The following is a 6,452-nucleotide window of genomic DNA, read 5'->3' as shown; positions in this document are numbered from 1 at the left end:
GATTGGACTAGCATATATCAGACTACTGATGTAAACATTGCTGCAAATTCCTTGTCTCAAATTATAAGCAATGCTATATCTCTTTGTGTCCCTGTCACCTTTGTTAAAAAATCGTACTATCCTAAATGGTTTTCAAACCAATTACGTGAGCTTATTAAGAAAAAAAAAATAAAGCTCATAAAAATTACAAAAAATATGAAACTGATCATCATTATCAATTTTTTTATAATTTTAGAAAACAAAGCAAAGCTATGATTAAATCCGATAAATTCAAATGGTTACAATCAATTGATGATAACCTAAAGCATGAACCAAATAAATTTTGGAAATATGTAGAAACTTTTCGAAAAACGAATAGCAATCCCACAGAATTATTAATAAATGGCGTTCACATCACCGATGAAAAAGAAATTGCAAATGCATTTGCTAGTCAATTTAAATCTGTTCAACAAAATTGTAAGTCTAATTTCATTACTTATGATTCTAATATTACTGACTGTTTGCCCCTGCCTAAAATTACATTCGATGATGTAACTAAAGTCATTAAAAAGCTAAAGCGTAATAAATCTAAAGGTACAGATAGCATTTCTAATTTTATAATCAAGGGTTGCTCTAATATTCTCATACCCATTTTAACTTTTTTATTCAATCTTAGTTTAAAAACAGGAATTTACCCATCACTTTGGAAGGAAGCAGCCATTATTTTAGTTTTTAAAAATGGTAATAAAAACATTGTTACTAATTATAGACACTTTTCTATCCTAAACAATTTTTCTAAAATTTTAGAAAAAATGATTCACAAACACATTTCATTTTATGTCAAAAATAAGATCAATTCGGCCCAGCATGGATTTACTAGAGGGAAATCTACTACTACTAATTTAGTTTCCTATCTCAATCTCATAATGCCTGCTGTTGAAAATCAAGGTCAAATTGAATCAATTTATTTTGATTTCAGCAAAGCATTTGATGTTGTTCCTCACAAAATTTTATTAAATAAATTAAGTAATTTTGGTCTCTCCACGCTATATGTTAATTGGTTTGAAAATTATTTAACAGATAGACAGTCTTGTGTTCGACTAGGTAATTCTCTCTCGGTTCCATTTAATAGTTTATGCGGAGTTCCTCAAGGGTCTACATTGGGACCTCTCCTATTTTTATTATTTATAAATGATATAAGTTAAAGAATAAGTTCTAGCTGCCTTTTATTTGCGGATGATCTCAAAATCTTTCGTAAAATTAATAGTTCGGTTGATTGTCAAATTCTTCAAAATTACATTAATTCAAATTCACAATGGTCTGTTGAAAATGGAATGAAAATTAATCAATCCAAAACTTTTGTTATTTCCTTCTCACGGAAAACTACTTCCCAAAAATTTAATTATTCTCTTAGTAATGTCGTAATTACTAAGAAAGATTGTATTAGAGATCTTGGTGTCTTACTTGATTCAAAATTATATTTCCATGATCATGTGCAATATATTTATACCCATTAATTAAGAATGCTTTGTTTAATTACATCTACATATATCTCATTATAACTTATTCTTTTTCTACTCCTATGTGTGTATTAATTTTATACTATACATTGGTTAGATCCAAGCTTGAATATGCATGTGTTGCGTTGAACTCCATTACTTCCACTGACTCGGCTAAATTGGAGAATATTCAAAGAAAATTTATTTCCTTGTGTTCTTATAGATTTTTACCAAATTCCGATTATAAATATGAGATTAATTGCAAATATTTCAATTCCAGTTCCGTAGTTTGTTTACTAGACGTCAGGATCTTGATTATTTATTTTTTGTAAAGTCATTAAGGGTGATATTGATTGTCAATCATTCATAAGCAATATCAGTCTTCGTATTCCTGCTAAGGGTTTAAGATTTCATAAAATGTTTTATGATAGGAATTCTAAATCTCTCTCTCCGGTCTGCAGATGTATTAAGTATGCTAATTTGCATGGATTGAACTTGGATCCATTTAATGTGTAGTATATCTTTTGAGTTTTTATGTCAGTTTTATTAATTTATGTCATTTGTTAAGATATGTATCATACTATTCTTGTCAATTGCATATCTTTACAATATTACTTATATTATTCCAGTATTCATTTATATGATTTCATTAATTCATTTGTAATTCATTCTATTTAATTGCCATTATTTTAATTATCTCACTGAACTAATTTTAATAATTATTTGTGCTATTTATTTTGTTGCATTTGGTCAATTGATTTATGTAGACTATTATATTGATTGTATTTCATCTCACTGCCATTTTCAATCATTCATTCTAATCATCATTTTTTGTTGTTTTGTTTGTTTGTTTGTTTTTTTTTGTATCTTGTGCTAAACTGTAAATGATCTTGTGCTGTTGTTTTGCACGTTAATATTTTAAATAAATAAATAATTAAAATAAATATATTATTATTATTATTATTATTATTATTATTATTATTATTATTATTATTATAGTCGCTTTAACAACTTAGTCATATCGTGACTTATAACCACTTGTAACATTGAATCGGGTATCTTTAGGATGATATCTTTGATGTGCCCTGGATTTCGAAAACTTAAAATCCATCGACCTGAGCCGGGATTGACCCCCGCAATCTTTAAGTTCATTGGCGGGCACACTACCAATGTGCTACCCAGGCCGGCAATAATATTTCTGAGATGCTTACAAATGCATAAATTATTATCTAAGCTATCGTGGTCATGATAACTTCATTAATAAACTCTCTTACAGTATATCTTAGGACAAGACTGTTCAATTTTCCGGAATCCGGTTTTTGGTGACGTTGCCTCTTTGTGGATGAAAGAGACATCAACGAAGCAAGAAGCTTGTCTTGTTCCACTTTGTTGTGATGTGCATAATAGTACATTATACAACGAGCCTATAATGAAGGTAATTAAGAAGTGAGTATGGATATTTATAAAACGAGCGCAAGCGAGTTTCATAATTTTCATACGAGCTTCTTAATTACCATTATAGGCGAGTTTCATACGACGTTTTATGCTCGACCATATTTCTAACTTGATATTATTCATTTTTTAGCAATGTCCCGTATGTTGTGAGATGTGCGCAGACGCGAAAGTATTGATTTTTTCCGAGGAACAGATGTCCACATTGACCTTGCTAGGCCATAAGAACCTACAGAGATAACATTGACATTAAATTAGACATTGAAAAACGAGATGACAAATTGAATTTATTTGAATATTATTTACAATTAACGCTAATTATTATAGTAACAGAACATAACCTTCTGCGACAGTATTCGATTTCCAGCCTCCGTGACTTTTCGGTAATTCTCTTTCGATTGCATATCCGAGAATAGTCGATACTTGCGGTTTTATAACGGTAGAAAGCTGACCTGTCATTGGCTGAACAGTTGTAACCTGAGCCGTCATTGGCTGGGAGACCTGACCTTTAATGTGTAGATGTACTTTAATGACATGCATTAAAGGTCTGCTACCAGGTGTATAATTACTACATTTCGGCATGATCGAGCATAAACTCTTTTATAAAACTATATGCGGGGATCGAACAGCATTTGAAGCGCCCTTCCTTGTGACTACAGGAAGGTTCAAATCCCATGAGACCAGGATTCTTATCATCAGGGAAAGGATTTATATGTAAATACATATTTACTTATAAAGCTAATATAATTTATATTTTGCATTATCTTTATGTTTCACAATGTGTAGGGTTGAAAAATCCTACTTTTATTTTCCATATTTTTCCATATTTTAGAGTTTAGTACATATTTTCGTTAATTTCCATATATTTTCCATATTTCATATAAAACAGTCCATATTATATTAGGTTTAACAATAAAACAAAACAAAATTCCATTAACTTTTAAAAATACATTTCAACAATAGAGATTTAAACACATGTTCAGTAATCCCTTTAACATCAGAGTTATTTGAAAATTAGCAGTCCTATCAACAATGGGAAAGTAAGTTACAAAACTGTATTAATTTAATTTAAAATTTTTAACAGACTTCAGTTGTGCAGCTCAACAGTTAAATGCCAGTCAGAGTACACATAGGTTCAGTTTTGTAAATCATACTATAAAGACGGTAAATATGCCAAAAGTACGTCATTCAGTCAATTTAAAATCAAAACTAACAAGTTACATTTCAGAATTTAAAGAAGATGGTTTATCAACTGACAATAAAATATTATTTTGTAATTTGTGTCAGTGTGCAGTATCATCTACACAAAAGTTCCTGGTGCAACAACACATTACAACTAGTAAACATCAGGCCAACAAACAACTAAATTCCAAGCAGAGACAATTGTTTTTAACACAACCAACAACATCGAATGTAAGATCTGAGTTTAACATCGACCTGTGCCGTTCTCTCATCTCTGCTGATATTCCTCTCTACAAACTAAAGAATAAGGTCTTCAGGGAATTCCTTGAAAAATATACTCAACATACAATCCCGGATGAGTCAACACTTAGGAAGACGTATGCTCCATCCATCTACGATGAGACAATACAGAAGATAAGAGATGAAATTAAAGATAGTTCAATTTGGGTTTCCATTGATGAGACTCCCGACAAAGAAGGTAGACTTGTTGGTAATGTAGTTATCGGTTTGTTAAGTGAACAATATTCTGAACGAATTCTTTTACATTGTGATGTTCTAGAAAAGTGCAATAACAAAACTATAGTTAAACTGTTCAACGAAGCTATGGGTATCCTGTGGCCAAAGGGTATTATGTACGATAATGTGTTATTCTTTATTAGCGATGCTGCCCCTTATATGGTCAAAGCTGGACAAGCATTATCTGTTGTATATCCTAAATTGACTCATTTTACTTGTGTGGCGCATGCATTTCATCGTGTGGCAGAAGTGGTCAGAGACAATTTCCCTAAAGTAGATTTGTTGATTTCATCAGTGAAAAAAGTATTTCTCAAAGCTCCCAGTAGAGTTAACGTGTTGAAAGAAATGTACCCTGAAATTCCATTGCCACCAAAGCCAATTTTAACTAGATGGGGTACATGGCTAGAAGCAGTTGAATATTATGCCGAACATATAGACTCTATTAACAATGTTCTCCTTGCATTGGACTCTGAAGATGCAGTCTCAATTGATACTGCGAAAACAGTTACCTGTGACATAAGTGTGAAGAATGACTTAGCTCACATTCAGCATACATTTTCATGCATCATAAAAACGCTCAAAAGTCTCCAAATTAGGCACCTTTCACTATCTGAAAGTTTTGAAATTATAAATAGTACTGTGGAACAACTGAATCGTGGTAGAGGTAAAGTTGCAGATGCAGTAAGAACTAAGGTGGACACTGTACTTTCAAAAAACCCTGGATATGAAGAACTACAAAAGGTTGTTGCTGTGATGAGTGGTGAATCAACAGTGAAGATTAACTTGGACTTATCCCCAGCAGACATTGTGAAATTGAATTATGTACCAGTTACTTCTTGTGACGTCGAACGCTCTTTTAGTCAGTATAAATCTATCCTCAGAGACAATAGAAGAAGATTCACTTTTCAGCACTTGAAAGAAATGTTTGTAACCTATTGTTATGGTAACAGACAATAAAAATTGTGTTTTGTTGAAACTACATTGGAAGATAAGGTACGTCCATTATATTTTTTGTTTAGTTTGATTAAAATGTACCAATATTTAACGTACATAGTCATTTTTTTATAATTTTAAGTCCATATTTAATTCCATATTTTGGTAAAAATCCATATTTAATTCCATATTTTGGTAAAAATAACTACATATATATTTACATATTTCATATATTTTTAGTCCATATAAATCCGTTCCCTGCTTATCATTATATCTAGAATAAACTAGAGGAGTCGTTTATGTTTCATGTCGTTTTTACGAACACTTTTAATCAGGACAACATTATTTTCATTTTAATTATTACAGTGAATGTTTAATTAAATATTGTACCTGGCTTCATATTCTTTCTTGCTCTTTGTCTCCGCCATTCTTTTCCTTTTCCTGAAGCCTAATTCATTCATTCATTTTAAAAATGTCACTTGTATCACTTTGCTTCTTAGTGCCTCATTGATATCCTATTTACGTAACATTATCATATTTTTTGCAGTTTTTGAAGTGAATTTCGGAACGATGCTAGTAACAAATCAAATAGCCTGAATTTAAGTAACTCAATATTCGTTACCTTGTGTATCAGTACTCTGGTCTCCAATCATGTGCAGTGTCTTACATCTGAGACTTAGGCATAGTCAATCGTCTCATTCTTTTCCAGGGAAAGTGTACATGTACCTAAATTTCTTTGTTGGATTTTCCCATTTAAATCACTGATGAGTGGTGTGTATAGAGAAATCGTATTCACATTTCACTGCTCTTCAATATTTCCTGTTAATTTTTATCGGTGTGACAAAATATCGGTGTCATTCATGAATTGTGCTTACGTATCGATATAAAATA

The sequence above is a fragment of the Periplaneta americana genome, chromosome 17, assembly GCF_040183065.1.
Source record: "Periplaneta americana isolate PAMFEO1 chromosome 17, P.americana_PAMFEO1_priV1, whole genome shotgun sequence".
NCBI classification, from domain to species: Eukaryota; Metazoa; Arthropoda; class Insecta; order Blattodea; family Blattidae; genus Periplaneta; species Periplaneta americana.
Note: the sequence above shows the minus strand (reverse complement) of the source record.